Here is a 12,404-nt window from a genome sequence, read left to right on the forward strand (position 1 = left end):
TTCATAAAAACATGGGGAATGGCTATACTAAAAAGATACACACAATTTATTTATTTATTTATTGCATTTGTATCCCACCTATTTGTAGGCTCAAAGTGGCTTACAGAGTGTGGTTATGACATAATCATTTCGTGTTGACAGGTACAAGTGTGTGAAATATAAAGGTCAATACGCAATCAGAACAGTTATCGGCATTTAATTTCATCTGCATGTTCAGTGCTGGTTTTCTAGATTTCACTCATCTGATTGCCAAACAAGTTTTTCATCTGAAGGAATGTTAATGCCTATTGTTCATGAAATGAGGAGTTTGGAAGTAATTTTAGATACTTCTCTCTCATTTAAACCTCAGTTAAGAGCAGTTTTAAAGACAATATTTTTTAAGATCATGAAGGAGCAAAAGGGGCACTCAGGGAGGACACGACCATAGCGGAGAAACTGAATGAATTTTTTGCTTCGGTCTTTACTGAAGAAGACATAAGAAATCTACCTGTACGAGAAATGGTTTTCAAAGGTGATGATGCGGAGGAACTTAAAGAAATCTCGGTGAACCTGGAAGATGTACTAAGCCAAAATGATAAATTAAAGAGTAGTAAATCACCTGGACTGGATGGCATGCATCCAAGAGTACTTAAAGAAATCAAACATGAATAGATTGTAAGCTCTATTGAGCAGGGACTGTCTCTCTGTGTCAGGTGTTCAGCACTGCGTGCGTCTGGTAGCGCTATACAAATGTTAATAATAATAAATTGCTGATCTGCTGTTAGCAATCTGTAACCTGTCGTTAAAGTCACCTGTAGTACCTGGAGATTGGCGGGTGGCCAATGTGACACCAATTTTTAAAAAGTGCTCCAGGGGTGATCTAGAAAATTAGACTGGTAAGTCAGTGCTGGGTAAAATAGTGGAAACTATTATAAAGAATAAAATTACGGAACACATAAATAAACATGGTTTAATGGAGTCAGCATGGTTTCAGCCAAGGGAAGTCTTGCCTCACCAATTTGCTTTGATTCTTTGAAGGAGCGAATAAACATGTGGATAAAGGTGATCCGGTTGATATAGTGTATCTAGATTTTCAAAATGCTTTTGTTCCTTAGGAGAGATTCCTGAGAAAATTAAAGAGTCATGGGATAGGAGCCAATGTTCTGTTGAGGATTAGGGACTGGTTACTGGACAGAAAATAGAGGGTAGGGTTAAATGGCCATTTCTCTCAGTGGAGGAGGGTGAATAGTGGAGTGCCACAGGGATCTGTACTGGGACAGGTGCTATTTAACATATTTATAAATGATCTGGAAATCAGAATGACAAATGAGGTGATTAAATTTGCAGATGGCACAAAACTATTCAAGGTTGTTAAAACACATGCGGACTGTGAAAAATTGCAGGAAGACCTTATGAAATTGGGCATCCAAATGGCAGATGAAATTTAATGTGGACAAATAAAAATGATGCACACTGGGAAGAATAATCCAAATCATAGTTACCTGACACTAGGGTCCACCTTGGGGGTTAGTACTCAAGAAAAAGATCTAAGTGTTGTAGACAATACGCTAAAATTGTTTGCTCAGTGTGTGGTGGCAGCCAAAAAAGCAAACAGGATGCTAGGAATTATTAGGAAAGGGATGGCAAGACAGACCAAAAATACTATAATGCTTCTGTGGTGCAACCTCACCTTGAGTATTGCATTTAGTTCTGGTCGTCATATTTGAAAAAAGATACAGCAAAATTAGAAAAGGTTCAAAGAGCGACCAAAATGATAAAGAGGATGGAACTCCTCTCATATGAGGAAAGCCTAAAGAGGTTAGGGCTTCTCCAGCTTGGAAAAGAGACGACTGAGGGGAGATATGATTCAGGTCTACAAAATCCTGAGTGGTGTAGAACGAGTAGAAGTGAATCGATTTTTTATTCTTTCAAAAACTACAAAGACTAGGGGACACTCATTGAAGTAACATGGAAGTACTTTTAAAACAAATAAAAGGAAATATATTTTCACTCAACAAATAGTTAAGCTCTGGAACTCTTTGCTGGAGGACGTAGTAACAGCGGTTAGTGTATCTGGGTTTTAAAAAGGTTTGGACGTGTTCCTGGAAGAAAAGTCCATAGTCTGCTATTGAGACAGACATGGGGAAGACACTGCTTGCTCTGGGATAGGTAGAATGAAATGTTGCTACTATTGGGTGTCTGCCAGGTACTTGTGACCTGGATTGGAAACAGGATACTGGGCTAGATAGACCATTGATCTGACCCAATATGGCTATTCTTATGTCAGGCAACTCCGGTACTATGTAAGCCACATTGAGCCTACAAATAAGTGGGAAAATGTGGGATAAAAATGTAACAAATAAATAAATAAGATTATTTTGCTGCATACTTTGCTGCACATTTTGCCAATGATTTTGCTGCATACTTTGCCAACAAAATTGAAAGTCTCCGCCAGGATTTACAGGCAATCCCACCCAGTCCCCAACCAGTCAACAAGAGGTGCACAAACTCACCCTCTCTTGACAGAGAGATGGGACACTTGTAACCCAATGACAGAGGAGAGCATTGACAAAATCCTAAAAGACCTTTGACCAACTACTTGCTACGTCGACTCCTGCCCATCAAAGATAGTGCAACAGGCAAGTATGGGCCTTTTAGAAGGCACCACAAACATTGTGAACACCTCTCTTTCTAATGGGCAACTACCAACAGCATTAAAAAGGCCAGTGGTTCGCCCTTTGCTAAAGAAAAACAACCATGAGCAGGACAAACTTGAAAGTTACAGGCCAGCATCCAACATCCCGTTTCTAGGGAAGCTCACAGAACAAACAGTCTGTGTTCATCATGATTGGCTAGAAGAGAGAAACTGGCTAGATCCATTATCAATCTGGATTCAGACCCCGTTATGGAACAGAAACGGTCCTCGTATCCCTACTAGATGATCTTCACAGAAACTGATACATGGGATTCGCCTCGATGTTAGTACTGCTACATTTCTCAGCAGCTCTTGACACGGTGGATCATGATATCATGCTAGCACAACTGACAGAAACAGGTATCAATGGAACAGTACTTGCCTGGTTCAGATCCTATCTATCAGACAGGCAACAATCCATAATTTTTGACAGCAACTCATCACCACCATGGACAATGACCTGCGGGGTACCACAAGGACCGATACTGTCACCTAGTCTGTTCAATATCTACCTCAAGCCACTAGCCGAGGTTCAGTCAATAGACACTCAATTCTACATCTATGCGGATGATGTGCGGCTACTCATACCCACTAAACCTGACTTACCTACAGCCTTGAACAAACTGATTACCTGTCTAACATCAATTCAAGAATGGGCTAAACACAACAAACTTTGCCTGAACCCAAGTACAACCAAGCTTCTCTGGGTCCCTAACACAAGTGAATACATACATACCTGACATCAAAATCCCTTTTGGGAAGCACGAACTCCCCCTCAAATCACAAGTCAGGAACCTTGGAATACAACTACATTCAACAGTTACTCTGAGTCCCCAAAAGGAGACCTTATGTTAGCTCTGCAGCAGAGCGCCTCTCATAAAACACCGGGTCCGGACGGATATTGCATAGAATTTTACAAGCTGACAGAAACAGGTATCAATGGAACAGTACTTGCCTGGTTCAGATTTCTGAACAAGTTAAAGTGCCACTAATGGCTTTGATCAATTCGATGGTGACAGGTCAGACTATCTCAGAGACTTTCAAGTTAGCCCAGATACTTGTGATACCTAAAGAGGGGAAGAATTTAGAGGACCCGGGATCCTATAGGCCTATATCTCTCCTTAATGTTGATGTCAAATTATACGCCAAGAATTTAGCAAATAGGCTGGCTAAGGTACTTCCTGATCTGGTTGATGTGGCCCAGGTGGGGTTTGTGAAAGGACGGACAGCAGTTAAGAATGTTTGTTCTATTTTGGCATCTTTGGAAATGGTGGCTCAGAAACGTTTGTCTTCCCTTTTGGTTAGTTTCGATGCAGAAAAAGCATTTGATTCTGTGAGATGGCCATATCTGTTTACTGCTTTGCGGCATTATGGTTTTGAGGGGGTTTTTTTGGATGCAGTTCGCGTTCTGTATTTAGAGCCCCAGGCGTGTGTGTGGGTAAATGGGGTACGTTTGCACCGGTTTCGGATTTTCAGGGGTACGAGGCAGGGGTGTCCATTGTCTCCTCTATTGTTTGTGTTGTTGTTGGATCCCCTGGTTAGAGAGATAGCTCTTCATCCTGCCATTACGGGAGTGCCGGTAGGCTCTTCGAGGTTTCTTCTGTCAGCTTTTGAGGATGACCTCCTGGTACATTTTACAGACCCCTTTAGATCATTGCCTACTTTGTTGGAGCTCTTCCAAAAGTTTGGGGATTTTGCTGACTTTTAGCTTAACTATGCTAAATCCCTGGTGTTGGCCTCTAGGGAAGCCCTGCAACAGGAGTGGGGGTCGCGTTTTCCTCTTCGATGGGCAAAGGGTTCTTTTCTTTATTTGGGCCTTTGCTTGTCCATGAAATTGACGGACTTATATCATCTATATGTTACACGATTACTACGGGCCACGGAGGCATGACTGCGAGCATGGGTGTCCTTGCCTCTTACGCTATTATGGGCGAATTCATATGGTGGAGTTCCCTAGATGGCTGTACCTTTTACAGCTGATGCCTTTTTATATTCGTCAGCGAGATCTCGAATTACTTCATAGTCTGCTTAAGCGTTATTGTTGGGGAGGGAAGAAGGCTAAGCTCCTGTTGTCTTCGCTAATGGGTTCTTGGGGTGAAGGGGCTTGGGTCTGCCGGATCTAAGGCGGTATAATCGGGCATGTCTTTTACATCATCTAGGTGACTGTTTTTTTGACAAGGAAGACTACACGCCTCGGCAGCTGGAGTGTCAATACTTTGACCCTTGTCATTTTCATTTTTTGCTGCAAGTGCCAGGTCCTGTTCTCCCGATCCACTTGCGAAATAGCCTACTGTTGTCTTCCTTACATGTACTTTGGAGAGACATGATGAGGGCTTGGGGACTGGACTTACATACGTCTGATATGTTGCCAATTTGTGGAAATTTGCTGTTTAAACCTGGGATTGATAATATCACGTTCCGACGTTGGGCACAGATGGGCATAACTTGGTTGGAGCATGTTTTGAATTTGCAGGGTTCGTTGTTGAAGCTGGGGGCCTTGGGCATTGGGTATGAAATTAATAACATCTTCGCTTATAACCAACTGGAACATTATGCCAATTCTTTAGGTGCTGCCGCCTTGCATTCTCAACATAGTCACCAAGAGGGGCATAATCAAACGGAGACGACCATCTTTAAGAGCACCCATCTCTAAGGTTGGTGCCGCGAAGGGGCAGGGCAACCCGTATTATCGAAACAAGATGGATGCCCATCTTTCGTTTCGATAATACGGTCGGGGACGCCCATATCTCAACGTTTAGGTCAACCTTAGAGAAGGTCATCCCCGGTTTCCAGCGATAATGGAACTGAGGACACCCATCTCAAAAACGACCAAATCCAAGGCATTTGGTCAGGGGAGGAGCCAGCATTCGCAGTGCACTGGTCCCCCTTACATGCCAGGACACCAACCGGGCACCCTAGGGGGCACTGCAGTGGACTTCAGAAATTGCTCCCAGGCACATAGCTCCCTTACCTTGGGTGCTGAGCTCCCCAACCCCCCCCCCCCCCCAAAACCCACTCCCCACAACTGTACACCACTACCATAGCCCTTAGGGATGAAGGGGGGATCCTACATGTGGGCACAGTGGGTTTCAGGTGGGTTTTGGAGGTCTCACATTTACCAGCACAAGTGTAACAGGTAGGGGGGGATGGGCCTGGGTCCGCCTGCCTGAAGTGCACTGCACCCACTAAAAACTGCTCCAGGGACCTGCATACTGCTGTGATGGAGGTGGGTATGACATTTGAGGCTGGCAAAAAATGTTTTTAAAATTTTGTGTTTTGGGTGGGAGGGGGCTGGTGACCACTGGGGGAGTAAGGGGAGGTCACCCCGATTCCGTCTGGTGGTCATCTGGTCAGTTTGGGCACCTTTTCGAGACTTGGTCCTGAAAAAAAAGGGACCAAGTAAAGTCAGACAAAATGCTCGTGAGGGACACCCTTCTTTTTTCCATTATCGGCCGAGGACGCCCATCTCTTAACCATGCCCCTGTCCCGCCTTCGGTACACTGCCGACACGCCCCCGTGAATTTTGGTCATCCCCGCAACGGAAAGCAGTTGAGGATGCCCAAAATTGGCTTTCGATTATGCCGATTTGGGCGACCCTGAGAGGACGCCCATCTCCCGATTTGTCAGAACATGAAGGCGCCCTTCTCTTTCGAAAATAAGCGTGCAAGTGAGACAGTTTTTTCAATATGTGAGGGGGGATCGACTCTCGGTCTCGGGTCTCTATAAGGCCCTAGGAACATTGCCACTTTGTAAGGACCGGGAGTTGATTAGGCAGTGTTGGGCCCGGGATTTGTCGAGACCCACCCTCTCCTTAGATTTTAATGTCTTGACTTCTAGGAATTCTTGGTTGACTGGCAATGCTGGCTTGCAGGAATTTCAATACTGTATTCTTCATAGAGCGTATCTTACGAAAGCTCAGATTTTCAAGATGGGGGTGTGTGGCTACTCCTTTGTGTGGGAAGTGTGGGAGGGCACCGGGTTCCTTTTTTCACTGTTTATAGCATTGTTTTAGGGTGCAGACTTTTTGGGCTGCTATTCTTCGCTACCTGATGTTTCTGCTAGATTCCAGAGTTTTGAGCTCTCCTGCTGGTATTCTATTAAACAAATATGAGATTTTTGCATTGCAGAGTGGGCCGGCTAAGCAACTGATTCGTAAGGCTTGCTTGATTGGTAAAAGGCTCATTTTGAGCCAATGGGTTAGCGACTCTCCCCCGAACTTCTGGCACTGGAGGAATAAATTACATGAGTTCATGCTTTTTGAGCGTCGGGGGGTAAGGGGATCTCCTAAGCGACGGAAGCAATTTCTTGACATTTGGGGGCCATATATACAATCTTTGCATACTCGGGGCAAAAGTCTGGTAATTAATTCTCTTTGATCCCTGGGAATTGGAGCTTGTGTGTCTTCTAGGTATGGGAATGATATAGAAGGTACCTTTATATAGGATTTATAGGATTAGGGAGAATGGGGAGGGACTTATTGTGGCGTCTAGTTTCAATTGTAGTAGGTGCTTACTTACTGCTTCTACTGGGTTGTGCGTCCCTTTTTTTTTTTTTTAAGTTGGTATGTAAGGGACGCTTTTACAGTAGCTGCCAGTGAGATGCACCATAGTTTTGTCTTGGGATTTGGGATGGAGGGCGAGGAAGTGGAGAGAGGGAGTTGATAATAGCTGGCTGGAAATTGGATGTCTTTTATGTGGGGTGTGTTCCTTGGGGCTTGGTTTGAACATGTTTTTGGTTGAGGATTGTGTGTAGATAAGTAGCACTATTTTCTCTTCCAGGACTGGTATATGTTAAATAGTAAGGGGTGGGGCGGGAAAGGGGGGGGATTAAATGGTTAAAATCTTGATGACAGATGTTATTTTCTATGGTTTTCATCTTTGTGCAAATCTTTATCTTGACTTGTGGTCAATAAAAAGTGTTGAAACTAAAATCCCATCCTCTATTGAGATACATGCAACAAAGCAGGTGGTGGCTGTGTAAGCAATTGAAACTTTCTCCTTTGACTACCATGTTGCTCCCCTTGTGGGGGAATAGAGGTTTGGACCCAGATTTCTTAAAACTGTATCTGAAGCAATGGACTGCTAGGGGATTGCTTTATATTTGAGACTTGGTGACTGAGAAAGGCCCAATTTAAAACGTTTGAAGAGCTCTAACATGGGGCTATTTGCACTCAAAGGACTGGTTTCAGTATAATCAAGTTAAGCACTATGTATCAACATTGGATGATAACTCGACACCCTCATGATCAAAAGCAAACGCCGGCGCTAGAGGCTGTTAGCGCCATACTAGCGCCAGCGTTTGCTACTGCCGCATGCTAAACAGGGCTCAGCGCACTCATACCAAATGATCAGCGACCAGCGTGCCAAAAATTGGGTCGCTGGCCGTGGCAAACTGTACGCCAGCTCCGAGCTGGTGTTAGGGTTTGCTGATCATTGGGGAGGAATGGTGAGCCCTGTCCAGCATGCAGTTGCATGCTGGCAGGCCCCCGTTCCCCCCCCCCCAAAGCAAACCTGCCAGGCTGCCAACAGGGGGCTGGTGATCCGGGGGACCTCCGGTCCCCCTGACGATCCCACCCCCCCAGGTTCAGGGAGTATTGGAGATCCGGTGGGTCTCCAGCCCCCCCCAACCCCCCCCCCCCGAAATTGGTCCCTGGTGGTCTAGTGGCCGCCGGCAAAACCTCCTCCAACCCAGTGAGCGACTGGGGGGGGGGGGGGGGGGGGGAGGGAGCTGGAGGTCTGGCGGACCTCCAGCCCACCCCAACTCCCCCCCCCCCAGCATTATCCGAGAGATCCCTAGTGGTCCAGCGTAAGGACAGCCCCCTCCTGGCCCCCCTACCTTAGTTGGAGGAGGGACACAGCCTGCCTCCCTCCTCTTGGTTGATGACACAGCAAAATGTCGGTGCCGAGCCCCGCCCAGTGCATCCTGGGATGCGCTGGGCGGGGCTGGCGGCCACTAGACCACCAGGGACCAATTTCGGGGGGCTTGGGAGGGCTGGAGACCCACCGGATCTCCAGCCCTCCCTGAACCTGGGGGGGGGGGGGGGGGAATCGTCGGGGGGGGACCAGAGGTCCACCGGACCTCCAGCCCCCGTTGCTCGGGCCTCAGGGCAGGGTGTTTGACAGGTTTGGGCTTTTGACAGCCCAGACCTGTCAAACAAGTGTGGGAGGATTGTGCGCTCAGGCACAATTCACCCGCACTTCTACCCGATGATCAGAGATAATTACGCTGCTTAAATTTGCATGCATTAACTCTGATCATCGGTGTGGTAAAGCCCCGTGCTGTTTCAGCGCTATTTTAGAGCGCTGTTTGGAACAGCACGGGGCTTTTGATCATGAGGGCCTAAGTGAGGATGCAGTGGACACGTTAGTGGAAACTTTAATGCTTACTCGAACCAAGACGACTCATTTGTCCTTTTATCAAATCAGCTTGTGGAGCCTTGCACCTAAGTGGGAGTATGAGCAATTGGCTTTGGTGTGGAATGTGGAATTGTTGCTGGAGGAGTATGATACAGGAGATGGATTGCCATTGTTGATGAAGCATCTCAAATGGCTCACCCAGTCTGTAAGTCTACAGGAACAGCAGTACAAATTTCTATTGAGACTACTTTTCTCCGCATCATGCCTATTTGGCTAAAATAGCAGATTCAGCTGCTTGTTCTAAGCGTGAGGATACTCCAGCATCTTTGGTACATATGTTTTAGACCTGTGGGCAAGTTCGCTCTGGGTCCCCATGGATCCGATACTGGGATTCGATTTTCTTGGGAATGTGGGGATTAGTTAATGGCTTGGTCCAGTTCGCCAGCAATGTCTTTTTTAGGACATGATGCATGGGTACTGTGGACGCTTTCTTAGGTGGAGAAGGAAAGTCCAAGAGCTCAAACATCTCAGCCCTGGGCTCATCCTCCACGACCACCGGGAAGGGGATGGCCGTAGACATCTCCCGGACAAAGGCTGCGAAAGACAGACTCTCGGGAGGAGAAAGCTGCCTTTCAGGGGAGGGAGTGGGGTCAGAAGGAAGGCCATCAGACTCCTCGTCAGAGAAATATCTGATGTCCTCCTCTTCCTCCCACGAGGCCTCACCATCGGTATCAGACACAAGTTCACGAACCTGCGTCTGAAGCCGTGCCCGACTCGACTCCGTGGAAACACGGCCATGGTAGGAGCGTCGAGAGGTGGACTCCCTCGCCAGCACCGGCGAAGCTCCCTCCGCAGACGTCGTCAGGGAGTCTGCCTGGGAGGCGGCCGTAGCCGGTACCGCAAGCGGTACCGATACCGGAGACCTCACCTCGGGCAAAGGGCCAGCCGTCGCCTCACCCGATGGTACCGGTGGCGCAAGCACCCCCGGTACCGGAGGAGAAGGGCGTAACAGCTCTCCCAGAATCTCTGGAAGAACGACCCAGAGACTCTTGTGCAGAGCGGCTGTGGAGAAAGACTGAGAAGCTGATGCAGGCGTCGAGGTCAGAGTCTGTTCCGGGCTGTCCAAAGGGGAGCGCATCGACATCACCTGAATAGAGGGTGAGCGGTCCTCCCGGTGCCGATGCCTACTGGGTGCCGACTCCCTCGGCGACCCAGAGCTCTCGGTACCGAGACGGGAAGGAGACCGGTGTCGATGCTTCTTCGACTTATTCAAGTGAAGCATGTCACCGGAGCTTCCCGGTACCGACGAGGAGGACGTGGAATCCAACCGTCGCTTCCTCGGGGCCGAGGCCAAAGAAGGTCGATCTTCGGGGGGCTGTACCGCAGGAGCCCTCAGGGCAGGAGGAGACCCACCCGAAGGCTCACCGCCACCAGCAGGGGAATGGACAGCCCTCACCTGCACTCCAGACGAAGCACCACCGTCCGACATCAGCAATAGCGGAGGTCCCGGTACCACCGACGTCGACGCAGCCTTCCGATGTCTCGGTACCGACAATGTAGGAGGTAGAAGCCTCGATGCAGTCGATGCCGATGCAGAGGTCGAAGACTTCGATGCTGTCAACGTCGATGCACTCGACGAGTCCCGTGCTGTTGTCGTCAAAGAGCCCGAGAACAACACATTCCACTGGGCCAATCTCGCTACCTGAGTCCTCTTTTTCAAAAGAGCACAAAGACTACAGGCCTGCGGGCGGTGCCCAGCCCCCAGATACTGAAGACACGAAGCGTGCCTATCAGTGAGCAAGATTACCCGGGCGCACTGGGTGCACTTCTTGAAGCCGCTGGAAGACTTCGATGACATGGGCGGAAAAATCACGCCGGTGAAATCAAAATTCGCGATGATGACGAAATGCACCAAAAGGAAAGGAGAAAAAAACTCGTACCGAGGCCAAATAGGCCGGTCCCGAAAGCGAAAGGAAACTTACGCGGGGAAAAAGCTGGAAACACGGGTAAGGGGTAAAGACCTGAACGGTCTCTCTTTTTTTTTTTTTAATCGAAAATCGCGAAGACGCGCGAGGTCAACTTGAGGGGAACGAAACGGTGCAAAACACGACCGTCCCGAGCGAGGACAAAAGAAGACTGACGAACACGAGCCGGTTCGGGCGGGAAGACGGTCGCGCGCGCAAGGGCTAGCAAAGACCTTTGCTAGTGAAGATTCCGATTGGAGGGGGCTGCCGTGGACGTCACCCATCAGTGAGAACAAGCAGCCTGCTTGTCCTCGGAGAATAAACAAAATACAGAAACATAAAACATTTTGGTGGATCAGGACCACAAAGTCCATCTAGTCACCTAGTTTAATTCCTAGCACAATGCTATAGACCCCTGCTGATCCCTGGCTTTCCCCTCACTTCTCTGCAGCTAAAAAACTTATCTCCGGCTCTCTTTAATTCTGCACCACCTCCACTGAGAGGCCATGTCCCTTTCCATGGAGAAATATTTTCCAATGTTGTTCGAGTCCACCTCCATAGTAGAGGGTGACCGAAACCTGGGTTTTTGGTTTTGGCCAAAACCGAACCTGAGGCTGAAATTTCCCTCACATAGTTGCGGCCAAACCCAAAGGGGGACTGCACAGCTCCCTCTCCCACTGAAAGCCAGTCACTCCTGCCCATGCTGGCACCACAGTCGCAAGACTTAGGGTTGCCAACTAGATCCAGATTTGCCCGATAGGGTTAATCCAGTCCAGGGCTTACCACAATGCACGCATTAACTTTTAGCCTTGCTTTTCTTAGGGAATCCAATGGGGAAATCAGAACCACAAGTCCTTGCATTCAACAAGGTAAGCAACCCTACTGCCACTGGATGTTGTGGCAGCCACTTGGAGATTGGAGTCAGTATGGACAGAAGCATCTAAGGATCACTCCTGCCCTGACAAAGCCACTAGACCACCATGGTGTCTAAGATAGGCTCAGGAAGGGCCTTATTGGTGGAGGAAGGCGCTGTGGGGCCTTGCAGCCTGCTTTTGATTGGGGGGGGGGGGGGGGGGGGTGTCAAACTCGGGGCCTGTTGGTGGTGAGAGGATGATAGCTTTCGGGGGGTGGGGGGGGAGTGGTAGGGGACCATGTAGGCTGCTTTTGACTGGGGGGGGGGGGCGGTTTGGAGCCAAAGCCAAAACCAAAATTTAGTTGGCCTCTACTCCATAGGGCTTCACATCACGTTCTCTTGTTTTACAGACTTCTTTCCTCTGAAAAAAAACTTGTGGCATTTTTATAACTTTGAGGGAGCTGAATGGCTCTCTTAGCAACCTCTTTGTGATGCATATTAGGACAAAAAAACGAGGCCCTGGAAGGGAAACATAGCTCAGAAGTAGAAAAACGGGT

At 48.2% G+C, this 12,404-nt stretch overlaps 1 protein-coding gene across 1 annotated transcript in view; it reads right to left on the bottom strand.

Annotated features, from left to right (window-relative positions):
• Positions 1-12,404, bottom strand: part of GRK5 (G protein-coupled receptor kinase 5) — a 285,412-nt gene that overhangs the window by 92,905 nt on the left and 180,103 nt on the right.

Source organism: Microcaecilia unicolor, chromosome 5, assembly GCF_901765095.1.
Source record: "Microcaecilia unicolor chromosome 5, aMicUni1.1, whole genome shotgun sequence".
NCBI lineage: Eukaryota > Metazoa > Chordata > Amphibia > Gymnophiona > Siphonopidae > Microcaecilia > Microcaecilia unicolor.